The following is a 14,930-nucleotide window of genomic DNA, read 5'->3' on the forward strand; positions in this document are numbered from 1 at the left end:
CGTGCTACAGAAGAATGCTGAAGATTAGATGGGTAGATCACATAACTAATGAGGAAGTATTGACTATTCAATTGGGGAGAAGAGAAGTTTGTGGCACAACTTGACCAGAAGTAGGGATCGGTTGGTAGGACATGTTCTGAAGCATCAAGGGATCACCAATTTAGTATTGGAGGGCAGCGTGGAGGGTAAAAATTGTAGAGGGAGACCAAGAGATGAATACACTAAGCAGATTCAGAAGGATGTAGGTAGCAGTAGGTACTGGGAGATGAAAAAGCTTGCACAGGATGGAGAGCTGCATCAAACTAGTCTCAGGACTGAAGACAACAACAACAACAACAACAAACCGAAACCTTGGTCAAGAATTTTAATAAAATTCTATCCTGCAACTGTTTTTGGCTGTCATCCTTTATTGTGAAGCCATATTCACCTACTACGTTTCCTTCTCGCCCTGTTCCTACTACCGAATTCCAGTCACCCATGGCTATTAAATTTTCGTCTCCCTTCAATATCTGAATAATTTCTTGTTTCATCATACATTTCTTCAATTTCTTCATCTGCAGAGCTAGTTGGCATATAAACGTGTACTACTGTAGAAGGCGTGGGCTTTGTGTCTATCTTGGCCACAATAATGCGTTCACTGTGCTGTTTGCAGTAGCTTACCCGCATTTCTATTTTTTTTATTCATTATTAAACCTACTCCTGCATTACCCCTATTTGACTTTGTATTCGCCTGACCAAAAGTCTAGTTCCTCCTGCCACCGAACTTCACTAATTCCTACTATATCTAAATTTTACCTATCCATTTCCCTTTTTAAATTTTCTACCCTACCTGCCAGATTAAGGGATCTGACATTCGACGCTCCGATCCGTAGAACGCCAGTTTTCTTTCTCCTGATAACGACGTCCTCCTGAGTAGTCCGCGCCCGGAGATCCGAATGGGGGACTATTTTACCTCCGGAATATTTTACCCAAGAGGACGCCATCATCATTAACCATACAGTAGAGCTGCATGCCCTTGGGAAAAATTACAGCTGTAGTTTCCCCTTGCTTTCAACCGTTCGCAGTACCAGCACAGCAAGGCCGTTTTGGTTAGTGTTACAAGGACAGATCAGTCAATCATCCTGACTGTTGCCCCTGCAACTACTGGAGAGGCTGCGGCCCCTTTTCAGGAACCATACGTTTGTCCGGCCTCTCAACAGATACCCCTCCGTTGTGGTTGCACCTACGGTACGGCTATCTGTGTCGCTGAGGCACGCAAGCCTCCCCACCAACGGCAAGATCCATGGTTCTTGGGGGGTCGGGTATGGAAGCATTATTACTAAAGTATAAAGCATAGTTTGAAGCACTGGGTACGTTACTTGCTACACCGATAACACAGCATCGTAATCCGACAGGGAATCACACCCCGATGTATAGTAAGCTATACAGACTACCGAAACAATTACTACCAGTAGTAGAGACTAGTAGAGAAATTAATAGAACTGGGAGATTGAATAATCCAGCGCAGTAATAGTCCTTCGTCTAGTAGTGAGGTCCAAGTTCCGAAGAAGACACCGGACGGGTCGAAAATATTTCGCTTTTGTTGCGATTACAGACATTTGAATTAACGGACAGTGGCGGACATATATCCGATTCCGAATATCACAGAAACGTTAAACCTAGGGCAGTGTAAGTTTCTCTCAACTATGGATTTGCGAAGCGGTTATCACGAGATAGAGGTATGTCTGAAGGACAGGCCAAACACCACATCTACGACGCATTGTGGTCACTTCGACTATAAAAGAATGCCGTTTGGACTAAAAACGCTCCAGCAACATTTCAGAGGTTTTTGGATGGAGTCTTTTGCGGGTTGAAACGGAGAAAATGCATGGTGTATCTGGATGACATTATAGTTTTTTCAAGAGATATAGAGCTGCATGTGGAACGGTTAGAGGTGGTGTTCAAAAGATTAGAGGTAGCATGGCTAACATTAAGTTTGGACAAATGCCATTTTGTGGAAGCACAAGTAAATTATCTCGGGCATGTTATCAGGCAGGACAGGGTACGGTCTTATCCTCATCTCACTTCTGCAGTACGAAATTTTCCGGTTCCGCAAATGGTTAAACAACTACAATCGTATTTTGGTCTTGCAAGCTATTATCGAAAATTCGTACAGGGGTTCGCAGAAATAGCGAGGTCACTTACTAGGTGGCTAAGAAAAGGTGTCACCTTCCAGTGGACGTTGAGTGTGAGAAAGCTTTTCAAGAGTTGAAATGGATACTGTCATCAGATCCAGTTTTTATGATCCCAGACTTTTTGAAGGGGTTTATACTACAGGTCTAATCACGCTCTTGAGGTTGTACTTGGGCAAGAAATTGATGGCAAAGAACATCTGATTCCATTCGCCTCTCGTCAACAAGGCAGAACAAAATTACTCCACGACGGAGGAGTTGTTAGCGGTAATATACGGGATTTCGTACTTTCGATGTTATCTGTACGGTAGAAGGTTTAAAACTGTGGCGGATTATTCAGCTTTGAATTGGTTATTACGTCTAAAACACTCGGCGAGTGGGCAAGTGAGATGGGCGCTGAAACTCAGTGAGTTCGATAATGAGGTAATACACAAGACAGGTGTGAAACAAGCCAATGCTGACGTATTGAGCAGGAAAGTGGCAGTATTATAAGTAACAGGGGCGACTGAAGATGAGTGAAGAAGGGCGCAATCCATGGATGATAGCCAATTGTTCAAAATGCAACCGCAGTTCCTAGTACAGGACAGGTTACTTTGCAGGTCGACAAAATGCGGCCTGCGTGTCGCCGTACCAGCAGTGTTAAGATCTGAAATTTTGAAACAGGAGAATGGCCATTTTCTTTCAGGGCATGGTGGGAGAAGAGCTACAGATAGGCAGATAGCGGAGAAGTTTCGGTGAAGGAAACGATGTCAAGACGTGGACGAGTACGTCAGGAATTGTATGCCATGCGCACAGTGTGCAGACTTAAGCCATCAAAAGATTCAGTTTCAGATATTACCATAGGCAGACAGACCTTTCCAACAAATCCGAATTGATGTATTAGGCTCATTTAATAGGAGTGCAGCAGGGAATAAGTTTGTGTTAACAGTGACCACTTTCCTACGTATTTATTCATAGTTGATTTACCAAATCAGAAACAAAGTGCGGTGGCACATGCTTTAGTTATTAATTGGTTACTCAGGTATGGGATACCTCAGTCCTTAAACCCGGATCAAGGTACTAATTTCACGTCTGATCTGATGAAGTAACTGTGTAAGTTACTCAAGGTAAAAATACTACGGAGTAGTCCACTCCATCCGCAAGTAAGCGGATGAACGGAAAGAATGCATCGCATGATCGCGAAGATGTTGAGTCACTACGTAAATAGTCAACACTCCGACTTGAATGTGTACTTGCAATTCGTAATCAGTGCGAATAACAGTAAAGTACATACGTCGACAGGATTGTTGCCTTATGAAGTGGTGTATGGGCGGAAGATGGCATCACCTTTTGACATGCTTCATCCAAGGCTGGGAGCGGAGGGCGAGCATGTAAGGCAATTTGCGAAAACCCTTAACGAAGTATGACAGACTTAGACAAGCTAACACGAAAGCGTTGAATCAACAGGAACGGATGGGAGGTACAATGAGGAAGTTGCCACAGTTTCGAGTAGGCCAGTGGGTGCTACTAGCTAATCCATATATTCCAAAAGGAAACCAAGAAGTTCACAAACAAGTTCCAAGGACCGTACCAGATAGTCGAAATGACATCACCTGTCAAGGTATAACTACAATTGCCTACCAAGACAACGGCGGTTCACGTTAGTGGAGTTAAGCCGCTCCAGAGGGTAGTTGATCCATGTATATGTACTTCTCCTTCTGGCAGAAATCGAAAAGAAGCACCAGAAGCAGTCAGTAAACCGGGTATTAAGTGTAAGTTGCGTTCGAGGGATGTGTAATTAGCAGTAATTATTGTGTGTGCATTACTTTTGTGCACGGACTAGGGCTACTTTATTGTTATTAAGGGGTAGTGATGGGAGTTTTTTCCTTCTCTCTCCATTTTGTAGGTAACGCAGGATGGGGTGGATACTATGGGGCGTAGTCCTCTGGCAGCTGATATAAGCTGGTCAGGTACAGGATATGCTGTTGCAAAGTGGGGTGTTGTTTGGGAAACAACCAGATGAGGTCCTCACGAGTCACGAGTGGACGCTTCGGGTGGCACTCAACATCCTGCAGGTAAAGAACGAGATACGGCAGCTACAGGAGGTGGTATCGAGTGTGGAAACGGTTGCATCTACGAAAGGAATATTACGGAACGTGCATGAAGAGTACGAGGCTTTGGATAGGTCATGTAAGGAATTAAGGGAACAACTGCGCCAAGTCGTGAGATGATTCCAGGAGAAAGACAGTATAGAGGGGTTGGTTGAATGCAGGTGGGAAGCTGCTGAAAACAATTTTTCGAACAGCGGATAGACGATATTGAGGGTTTGAACAATTCTTGAACAGTTATTCGCGACAGGGAGGAAAGCATAGGGAAGTTAGTGGATATACACACAACAGAGGTATGGGGATTAGGTACAGAGTTGTTGAATGTGACACGTGTGGTGCATGGGATGGCTACAGGGCTACGAGCATATATAGAACAAACACAGAAATTATTGAATAAGGATCTGCAACAGGTACAAAGGCGATTGGATACAGTGGAAAGGAAGCTCGAAAAGGCTAAATTGCTGTGGGAACTGGTTAACAGCATTGGTGATGCACGAGTTAGGACGGATGCTTTGCAAGAGGCAGTACATCACGCATTGCACACGCAGGTGAGTGTGGCGTTGATGTCACCAGAAACATTCACACGGAGTCTGAAGTGGGCAGAGGGAGAGTTTCCAGAGGTGGTAGAGCACGTACTGCCGATAATTGAAGCAAGTAAGTAACTTTTTTTATCATATGCCTAGGATTAAGGTAACAACGGATCTAGTAAAGATGTATATAGAGATTTGATTTCCAGTAACTAGTGTGCGAAGACAATATCACTGTTACACAGTACATCCTTATCTGGTCAGATGGGAGCACATGGGGAAGGGCGTGCAGTTCTGGACACAGGAGGTTTTATTAATTCCTGAGGAGGGGATAACTGATGCTACTACGTCGAGTTTAGAGTTGAGTCGATGTCTAATGGAGTCAGTTTCCATTTGTCCATCACGGTTTGTTTCCTGGACAAGGGTTGTGTGAGATCCAGTTATTTAGGGCAGAAGCAGAAGCATCGGAGTGTCGGAGGATAATAGTGAAGCCTACACAACACTTTCATGAAATTGGGAGGCATTGGTTGTATTCAGTATTCACTACAGAGAGGATATCAGCAAAGTGTTATGACAATGGTAGTAGGACAGCAACTAAGGAGATGGAATTATGGGACAGTGGTTTGCTAATCAATGGTACAAATTGTGAAATAGTAGGGGATCGTTTCAGGTTACCAGCGACAGTCACGGGAGTCACCAAGGTTATGGATACGCGTCTGACTTTGTACTGGCCAGATGCGTCATTCACCCCCTGTGGGTCCAGGGTAAGAATAGGCCCGAGGTATTCCTGCCTGTCGTAAGAGGCGACTAAAAGGAGTTTCAACTGTTTCGGCCTTCCATGTGATGGTCCCCCTTGGGGTTTGACCTCCATTTTCCAAAATTCTACAGAGGTACGAGCCTTTTGGGGAAGGACGCCTTACGTGGTGTACCACTGGTCCTCAGTGCACTAAGACCTTGGCACTCAGCATTGTACCGGCGTTGTAACCATACCCACTATTCCTCAAATTGGGCCTAAACGCCTGATGGGTTGTACAAGTTACGCCCATAGTGCGTCCCCATCTGCACCTACGATCATGATGGACTTTCCATGGTACCAGAAATCCAGCACGGTAGCCAGCCCATTGTGGTGGGGTCGTCACATACCATCTAGGTTGTAGCCCCCTGACAACACAGGAATTGTACTGCCGATACCTGAGCTGCACCCTCCCCACGTCAGCCAAGGAGTAGATGCCCGTCTCCTAGGGGCATCAGGACTCCCGGCAACGGTCATCCTGCCAGGTGGCCCTTGCTGAGGCTGGGTGGCGCCCGTGGGGAAAGCCCCTGGTCGGAGTGGGTGGTATCGGGGCGGACGTTTCGCAGATGAAACGTTAACACGTATCAGGTCGCTCTGTGGCCGAGTCTTTCAAAAGAAAAGGTAATGTCTCCAGTTCTGGTTCCCCTGCCCTTCCCCCTTGGCCACTCTCTGGGTCCACCGGCTTGGGGCGAAGTACTTCCCCCGCTATTTGTTCTGTTCTCGAACCAATGGGGGGGACGTTCGCCACCTCCAAGCCAATGATCTTTGTTCAGCACATTGAGGACATCTTCGGGGAAATCGAGGCTCTCAGTAAGATGCGTTCAGGGTCTGTTCTTATAAAGACCACCTCCGCCACACAGTCGGCGGCGCTCCAGGCGTGCGACCACCTATGGGATATCCCAGTGTCCATTGTCCCGCATCTGGCACTAAATAGGATGCAGGGGGTTTTTTTCATCGGGACCTCCTGCTGCAATCTGATGAGGAGCTCAGGGCAAACCTGGAGCGCCGAGGCGTGCATTTCGTCCGGCGACTCCAGCGCGGCCCCAAAGACCATCGCATCGACACCGGGGCCTTTATCCTCGTCTTCGAGGGGGACGTTCTCCTGGAGAAGGTAAAGGTGATGTGCTACCGGTGCGATGTGCGACCTTACGTCCTGCCTCCTATGTGCTGTTTTCGGTGTTCGAGCTTTGGGCACATGTCGTCACAGTGTGAGGCTGAGCCCCTTTGTGGCGACTGTGGACGTCCCCTTCGTGAGGAACATACATGCACCCCACCACCTCGGTGCATTAATTGTCCTGGCATCCACTCGCCTAGATCCTCAGACTGCACCTCATATCAGAAGGAGAAGAAGATACAAGAACTCAAACCTTTGGATCGTCTCTCTTATTCTGAGGCCAGGAAGAAGTATGACCACCTCCATCCCGTGCCGTTGACCACTTTGTTTGCCTCAGTTGAGTCCCCTCCTTCCGCGGTATCCTCACCCCTATCCTGTCCTCCCTCAACCTCCTCCCCCCATCCGGGGTCTCTGCCTCTGCCTCCCAAATCCCTCCCTTCCAAATCCTCCTCCCCCATGGCCCCTGATCCCCCTGCCCCAGGAGCCACCCTCCTCCTCCTCCTCCTCCTCCTCCTCCTCCTCCTCCTCCTCCTCCACCCCGCCGCCTGAGAAGCGATCCTCTTCTCAGGCGTCCATCGGGGAAACGTTCCGGACCCAAGCTTCCGAGGTCCAGCGTTCCAAAACGGACCCCGCGCGTGAGGACCTACTTCAGGTCCAGCTCACCACTACTGTGCCTCCTCGGACTTCCAAGAAGGCCTCCAAGAAGTAGTCTCTATCCCCCTCTCCACCCCGGCGCGTTTCGTCTGACGCTCCATCCGTGAGTCGCTGCTCCCGGCCGTCCTCAGTTTCGCTGGGACGCTCTGCTGCCAGGAGCTCAGCTGGCCTCTCGTCGGCAAATGATGCTGCCCCTCCTACACCACCAGGGACAGCGGCCGCAGCTGGCGACAAGTCGATGGAACAGGATCCGCCTCCCGCCGGTTGTAGCGTTGTTCCCTCGAAACCTGGCCCTCTGCGGCCGTCCAGGTGACCAGCTCTTCCCCCGTCTCGTTCCCCCTCTTTTTTGACTAGAGATGGCCTTGTTACATTGGAACATACGAGGTATTCGATCTAATCGGGAGGAATTAAAACTGCTCCTCTGCCTGCACTGTCCGCTCATCCTTGGTCTCCAGGAAACCAAGTTGCGCCCGACTGACCTTATTGCCTTTACCCACTATACCTCGGAGTGGTATGACCTCACTCCTGTGGACGGTATCCCAGCTCATGGTGGGGTCATGTTGCTCGTTCGGGACGATGTCTATTACCATCCCATCCCATTGACCGCCCCACACCAAGCAATAGCTGTCCATTTTACTCTTTCTGCTCTTACTTTTTCCGTTTGTACCATCTACACTCCATCGTCATCCGCCGTTAGTCGGGCTGCCATGATGCACCTGATTGTTCAGCTTCCCCCACCGTTTTTAATGTTCGGCGACATCAATGCCCATCATCCCCTTTGGTGCTCTCCTGCATTCTGTCAAAGAGGCTCACTCTTGGCGGATGTCTTCAACCATCTCAATCTAGTCTGCCTCAATACTGGCGCCCCGACTTTCTTCTCGGACTCTTCTCATACCTACTCCCACTTGGACCTCTCGATCTACCACTCTTGCTCTTTGATCCGAGTGGTATGTCCTTTCTGACACCTATTCGAGCGACCACTTCCCCTGTGTCGTTCGTCTCCTGCACCACACCCCATCCCCACGTCCTTCGAGCTGGAACATACCGAAAGCTGACTGGAAACTTTACTCCTCCCTGGCGACCTTTCCAGACCACAATTTTCTCAGTTGTATCAGTCAGGTCGAATACCTCACGGCTGTTATCATCAATGCTGCCGAACGTTCCATTCCTCGTACTAACTCTTCTTCACGTCGCGTTTCCGTCCCCTGGTGGAACGAGGCTTGTAGAGACGCTATCCGTGCTCGACGACGTGCTTTACGCACGTTTCGCCGCCATCCTACGTTGGCGAATTGTATTGGATACAAACGACTCAAAGCGCAATGCCGTAGTCATCAAAGACAGCAAAAAATCTTGTTGAGCCTCTTCCACCAGCTCCTTTAACAGTTTTACTCCCTCTTCTGTCGTATGGGGTAGCCTACGCCGGCAGTCAGGCATTAAGGCCCACTCCTCGGTACCTGGCCTGACCTCAGGTAATGAGGTCCTCGTTGATCCTGTGGCTGTCTCCAACGCCTTCGGCCGGTTTTTCGCGGTGGTTTCAAGCTCCGCCCATTACCACCCTACCTTCATTCCCAGGAACGAGGCAGAAGAGGCTCGGCGACCTTCCTTCCACTCGCTGAATCTGGAAACTTATAATGCCCCCTTTACTATGCGGGAGCTCGAACGTGCGCTTGCACTGTCCCGGTCCTCTGCTCCGGGGCCACATGCCATTCACGTTCAGATGCTGGCACACTTTTCTCCGGCGGGCAAAAGCATCCTTCTTCGTACCTACAATCGCGTCTGGACCGAAGGTCAGGTCCCCATGCGTTGGCGTGACGCCGTCGTTGTTCCTATACCCAAACCCGGGAAGTGTAGACACCTTCCTTCTAGTTACCGCCCCATTTCTCTTACAAGCTGTGTCTGTAAGGTGATGGAGCGCATGGTTAATGCTCGGTTAGTCTGGATTCTTGAATCTCGACGACTACTTACTAATGTCCAATGCGGCTTTCGTCGCCGCCGCTCCGCTGTTGACCACCTTGTGACCTTGTCGACTTTCATCATGAACAACTTTTTGCGAAGGTGCCAAACGGTTGCCGTGTTCTTCGATTTGGAGAAGGCTTATGATACCTGTTGGAGAGGAGGTATCCTCCACACTATGCACAGGTGGGGCCTACGCGGTCGCCTGCCCCTTTTTATTGATTCCTTTTTAACGGAACGAAAGTTTAGGGTGCGTGTGGGTTCCGTATTGTCAGACGTCTTCCTCCAGGAGAACGGAGTGCCTCAGGGCTCCGTCTTGAGTGTAGTCCTTTTTGCCATCGCGATCAATCCAATTATGGATTGCATTCCACCTAATGTCTCAGGCTCTCTTTGTCGATGACTTCGCGATTTACTGCAGTGCCCAGAGAACATGCCTCCTGGAGCGCTGCCTATGGAGCGCGGCAAATGGCTTCCGGTTCTCTGAAGAGAAGACGGTTTGTATCACATTTTGGCGATATAAAGCGTTCCTTCCGCCATCCTCACATCTCGGTCCTGTTGTTCTCCCATTCGTGGGAACAACTAAGTTTCCAGGGCTCACGTTGGACAGGAAACTGTGTTGGTCTCCACATGTCTCTTACTTGGCGGCCCGTTGTACACGTTCCCTTAATGTCCTCAGAGTTCTTAGTGGTTCATCTTGCGGAGCGGATCGCGCTGTCCTGCTTCACTTGTATCGGTCCATAGCCCGATCGAAGCTGGATTATGGGAGCTTCGTCTACTCGTCTGCTCGGCCATCCCTCTTACGCCGTCTCAACTCCATCCACCATCGGGGGTTACGTCTTGCGACTGGAGCCTTCTACACTAGTCCTGTCGAGAGTCTTCATGCTCAAGCTGCCGAATTACCATTGACCTACGAGTGCGACGTACTGCTGTGTCGGTATGCCTGCCAGCTGTTGTCTATGCCCGACCACCCCTCTTACCAGTCCTTCTTCACCGATTCTCTTGACCGTCAGTATGGGTTGTATGTGTCTGCCCTGCTGCCCCCCGGAGTCCACTTCCGTCGCCTGCTTCGACAATTGGATTTTGCCCTCCCTACCACCTTCAGAGAGGGTGAGAGCCCGACACCACCTTGGCTCCAGGCTCCGGTTCATATTTATCTCGACCTCAGCTCACTCCCAAAGGAGGGTACTCCTGCTGCAGTGTATTGCTCCCGGTTTGTTGAACTTCATGCTCGACTTGCCGGTCACACCTTTATTTACACCGATGGCTCCAAAACTGACGATGGTGTCGGCTGTGCCTTTGTCGTCGGGGCCGCCACCTTTAAATACCGGCTCCTCGACCAATGTTCCAGCTTTACGGCCGAGCTTTTTCCTCTCCATCAGGCCGTTCAGTATGCCCGCCGCCACCGCCATTCATCGTATGTACTCTGCTCTGACTCACTCAGTGCTCTTCAGAGCCTTGGAGCTCCCTATCCGGTCCATCCCTTGGTTCAACGGATACAGCAGTCCCTCCATTCTTTCGCTGATTATGGTTCTCCTGTCGGCTTTCTGTGGGTTCCCGGACATGTAGGAGTGCCTGGGAATGAGGATGCGGATGCTGCAGCCATGGCTGCAGTCCTCGTGCCTCGGCCAGCCTCCCATTGTGTCCCGTCATCTGACGTTCGTGGGGATGTTTGTAAGAGGCTTGTGTCGTTGTGGTGGGATGCTTGGTCATCCCTCCAAGGAAACAAGCTCCGGGCAGCAAAACCGCTCCCAACTGCTTGGACAACCTCCTCCCGACCATCTCGGCGGGAGGACGTCCTTCTGACCAGGTTGCAGATTGGGCATTGCCGGTTTAGCCACCGCTACCTGCTCTCAGGTTACCCAGCCCCGCAATGCCCTTGTGGTCAGGCATTAACTGTGCACCATGTTTTATTGTCGTGTCCCCGCTTTAGTCAATCTCGTGTTGTCCTGTCCCTGCCATCTACTTTACCGGATATTTTAGCTGATGACGCTCGAGCAGCTGCTCGTGTTCTGCGTTTTATAACTTTGACTGGCTTGTCCAAAGACATCTAACTTTTTACTTATTTTATCTACATCTTTGTCAGGTCTTTCTGGTGTCCCCCCCCCCCCCCCTTCCCTTTAGTTTTACTAGATTCCATGTGCTCTAACAACAGTGATTGGGCGCTAATGACCTCAGCAGTTGAGCGCCCTTAAACCCCACCAAAAAAAGAGAGATGCGTCATTCGGCATCGCTCCAGGAGAAAATTTGATGTATATTAACAACACCTTGAATGTTACACTATTGCAAACGATAGATAAGCTAGTAGATTCGGAGAAAGGTCAAATTTAAATGCAACAATTATTAAGGAATGTGGAGGAATACGATACCAGGCGGAAACGTAGCGTAGTGACAATTGGTATTTCGACCAGTACTATTACGTGTTGATTGTATTTATCGGTGTGGTGTATGTCTTATTAATACGGAAGATTCAGCATGTTAGTGCAAGACCGCTCCATGAGATTCCTGTAGAATGGATTACCAGTAGGGCATGAGTCAGGGCAACCTGTATGTACGAGGGTTATTCCAAAAGTAAGGTCCGATTGATTGCCAAATTGAAACCACAGTGAACATCAGAAATGTTTTACTTGTAACAATTAGCTACACCTTTCAGCTACTTCTCTACGTAGTCGCCGTTCTGACTTAGACTTTTGTCATAGCGTTGTACCAACTTTTCAATAGCCTCATCATAGAAGGCAGCCGCCAGTGCTTTCCGCCAATTCTCCACGCTGGCCTACACCTCGTTGTCTGTGTCAAAATGTTGTCTTCAAAGACAGCGGTTCATGTGACCAGAGATGAAACTCAGGGGGAGACAATTGCGGACTGTATTGTGGGTAATCTCTCATTTCCATTTGAAAACGATGCAGGAGCATCTTCATTGCCCCTGCAGAATGCGGCTGAGAATTGTCGTGAAGACGAAACAGCACGACAGTTATGTAATGTTGGCTGCATAGCTTGAGGCGAAATTTCTCACCAGGCCCTCGTACTTGGCGGCAGACACTATTTTCTAGACATCTTTACGCACTCACTGCGAGCTCAGAAATGAGAAGAGCGACGTGATGCTAACTGGGGTTATACTAGAGACACTACCCAACACATCTGTGCAAAGCTTTATCGGAATTTCATAGTCGTTTCCATTTCGCGACCGATCGGACCTTACTTTTGGAATAACCCTCGTATATAGGGAAGAAGTAGAATATAGAACTAGAGTTAGTATATAGGGTAAATTCGGGGTCGAATTTAATTTTTAGGAGGAGGCAATGTTGCGGCCACATGCAGTAAGCGTTGCTTCATGCAGTGGAGAATGGCAAAACACAGGCACGCCAGGGACCGAGCAGCGACGAGTTCATCTCAACCACAGGGTATCCTGGCTTCAGCAGAGCACTGGTGGCCTGAGGCTCCCGGGTGCGATCAGCGGCGCGCGTTGCGCGCATTGTCAGAGAATCTGCACAGTAGGAGCCAGGCTGAGTGATCCGCAGGGCTGGGCAGCGACGACGAGGGAGGAATTGTAAAGAAAGTTCAATACATACTCGTAAAACTCCACGCCGTCTCAAACATTGGCGAAGCCACTGTGTCTGCTGTTAACAAGTGGTGCAGAAGTCATAACAGTTCATTCTGTTCAGAAAATTATGTAATTCTTCTTCACCTTCACCCAGGACAGAAATGTTATCAGCGAATTGTATCATTGATATCCTTTCACCTTGAATTTTAATTCCACTCCTGAATCTTCCCTTTATTTCCATAATTGCTTCTTCGATGTACAGAAGACCACAGTGGACTAAACACCACATACCTGTCTTACACCCACTTCAATCTAAGCATTTCGTTCTTAGTCGTCCCCTCTTATTATTCTCCCTTGGCTCTTGTGAGTATCGTACATTACCAGTCTCTCCCTATAGCTTACCCCAATTTTTATCAGAATTTCGGAATTTTGCACCTTTTTGCATTGTCGAACGCTTTTTCCAATTGGACAAATCCTATGAACGTGTCTTGATTTTTGATTAGTCTTGCTTCCAATATTAACTGCAGTGTCAGAATTGCCAATCGTGCCTCTACTTTTCCTAAAGCCATACTGATCGTCATCTAACGCATCCTCACTTATCTTTCCAATTCTGTATATTATTCTTGTAAGCAAATTGGATGCATGAGCTGTTAAGCTGATTGTGCGATAATTCTCGGACTTGTCAGCTCCTTCTGTCTTCGGAATTGTGTGGATGATGCTTTTGCGAAAGTCAGATAATGTATCTCCAGACTCTTACATTCTACACACCAACTTGAATAGTCGGTGTTTTGCCATCTCCCCCAATGATTTTAGAGATTCTGATTCAATTTGATCTAACCTTCTGTCTTATTTGACCTTACGTCCTCCAAAGCTTTTTTAAATTCTGATTCTAATACTGGATCCCCTATATTTTCTAAATCGATTCCTGTTTCTTCTTCTATCTCATCACACAAATCTTCCTCAGATAGGTTCTTTCTATTTATTCTTCCACCTATACGCTCTCTCCTCTGCATTTAACAGTGGAATTCCCGTTGCACTCTTAGAGTTAGCACCCTTTTCTTAATGTCACTAACGGTTGTTTAGAGTTTCCTGTATGCTTAGTTTTTCCTTCCGACAACAATTCCCTTCTAGATGTTTTCACATTCTTCCTGCAGCTATTTCATTTTAGCCTTCCTGCACTTGCAGTTTATTTCGTTCTTCAGCGAGTTGTATTTCTCTATTCCTCAGTTTCCAGGAATATTTTTGTACTTTTTTCATTCATCGATCAATTAAAGTATTTCTCCTGTTACTCATGGTTCCTCGCAGTTACGTTCTTTGATCCTAGGTTTTCCATCCCAACTTCTGTGATGGCCCTTTTTAGAGGTGTCCATTCCTCTTGAACTGTACTGCCTACTCAGCTAGTCCTTATTGCTGTATCTATAGCCTTAGAGAATTTCAACCATATCTTGTCATCCTTAGGACATCTGCATTCCACTTCTTTGCGTATTGATTCTTCCTGACTAATGTCTTAAACTTCAGCGTATGCTTCATCACTACTATATTGTGATCTGAGTCTATATCTGCTCGTGGGTACGCCTTACAATCCAGTATCAGATTTCGGAATCTCTGTCTGACCATGACGTAATGTAACTGAAAGCTTCCTGTGTCTTCCGGCCTTTCCCAAGTATACGTCCTCGTAATTATTGACCGGTTTATTCGCTATTACTATCTGAAACCTGTTACGGATCTCAGCTTTTCTCTTTTCTCATTCCTTGTCCCAAGCTCATATTATCATCTTTCGTTTTCATCTACTCCTTCCCATACAACTGCATTCCCGTCCCCCACGACTATTAGAATTTTATCCCCTTTTACAAACTGTATTACCCTTACAATATCCTCATACACTTTCTCTATTTCGTAATCTTCAGCTTGCGCCGTTGGCATGTACATCTGAACTAATGTTTTCGTTGTTGGTTTTGCTGTCGATTCTGACAATAACATCCTTGTCACTGAACTGTTCACAGTAACATTCTCAGTCCTACCTTCTCACTCATAACGAATCCTACTCCTGTTATACCATGTTCTGCTGCTGTTGATATTACTGTGGACTCATC

The sequence above is a fragment of the Schistocerca piceifrons genome, chromosome 5, assembly GCF_021461385.2.
Source record: "Schistocerca piceifrons isolate TAMUIC-IGC-003096 chromosome 5, iqSchPice1.1, whole genome shotgun sequence".
Lineage (NCBI taxonomy): Eukaryota > Metazoa > Arthropoda > Insecta > Orthoptera > Acrididae > Schistocerca > Schistocerca piceifrons.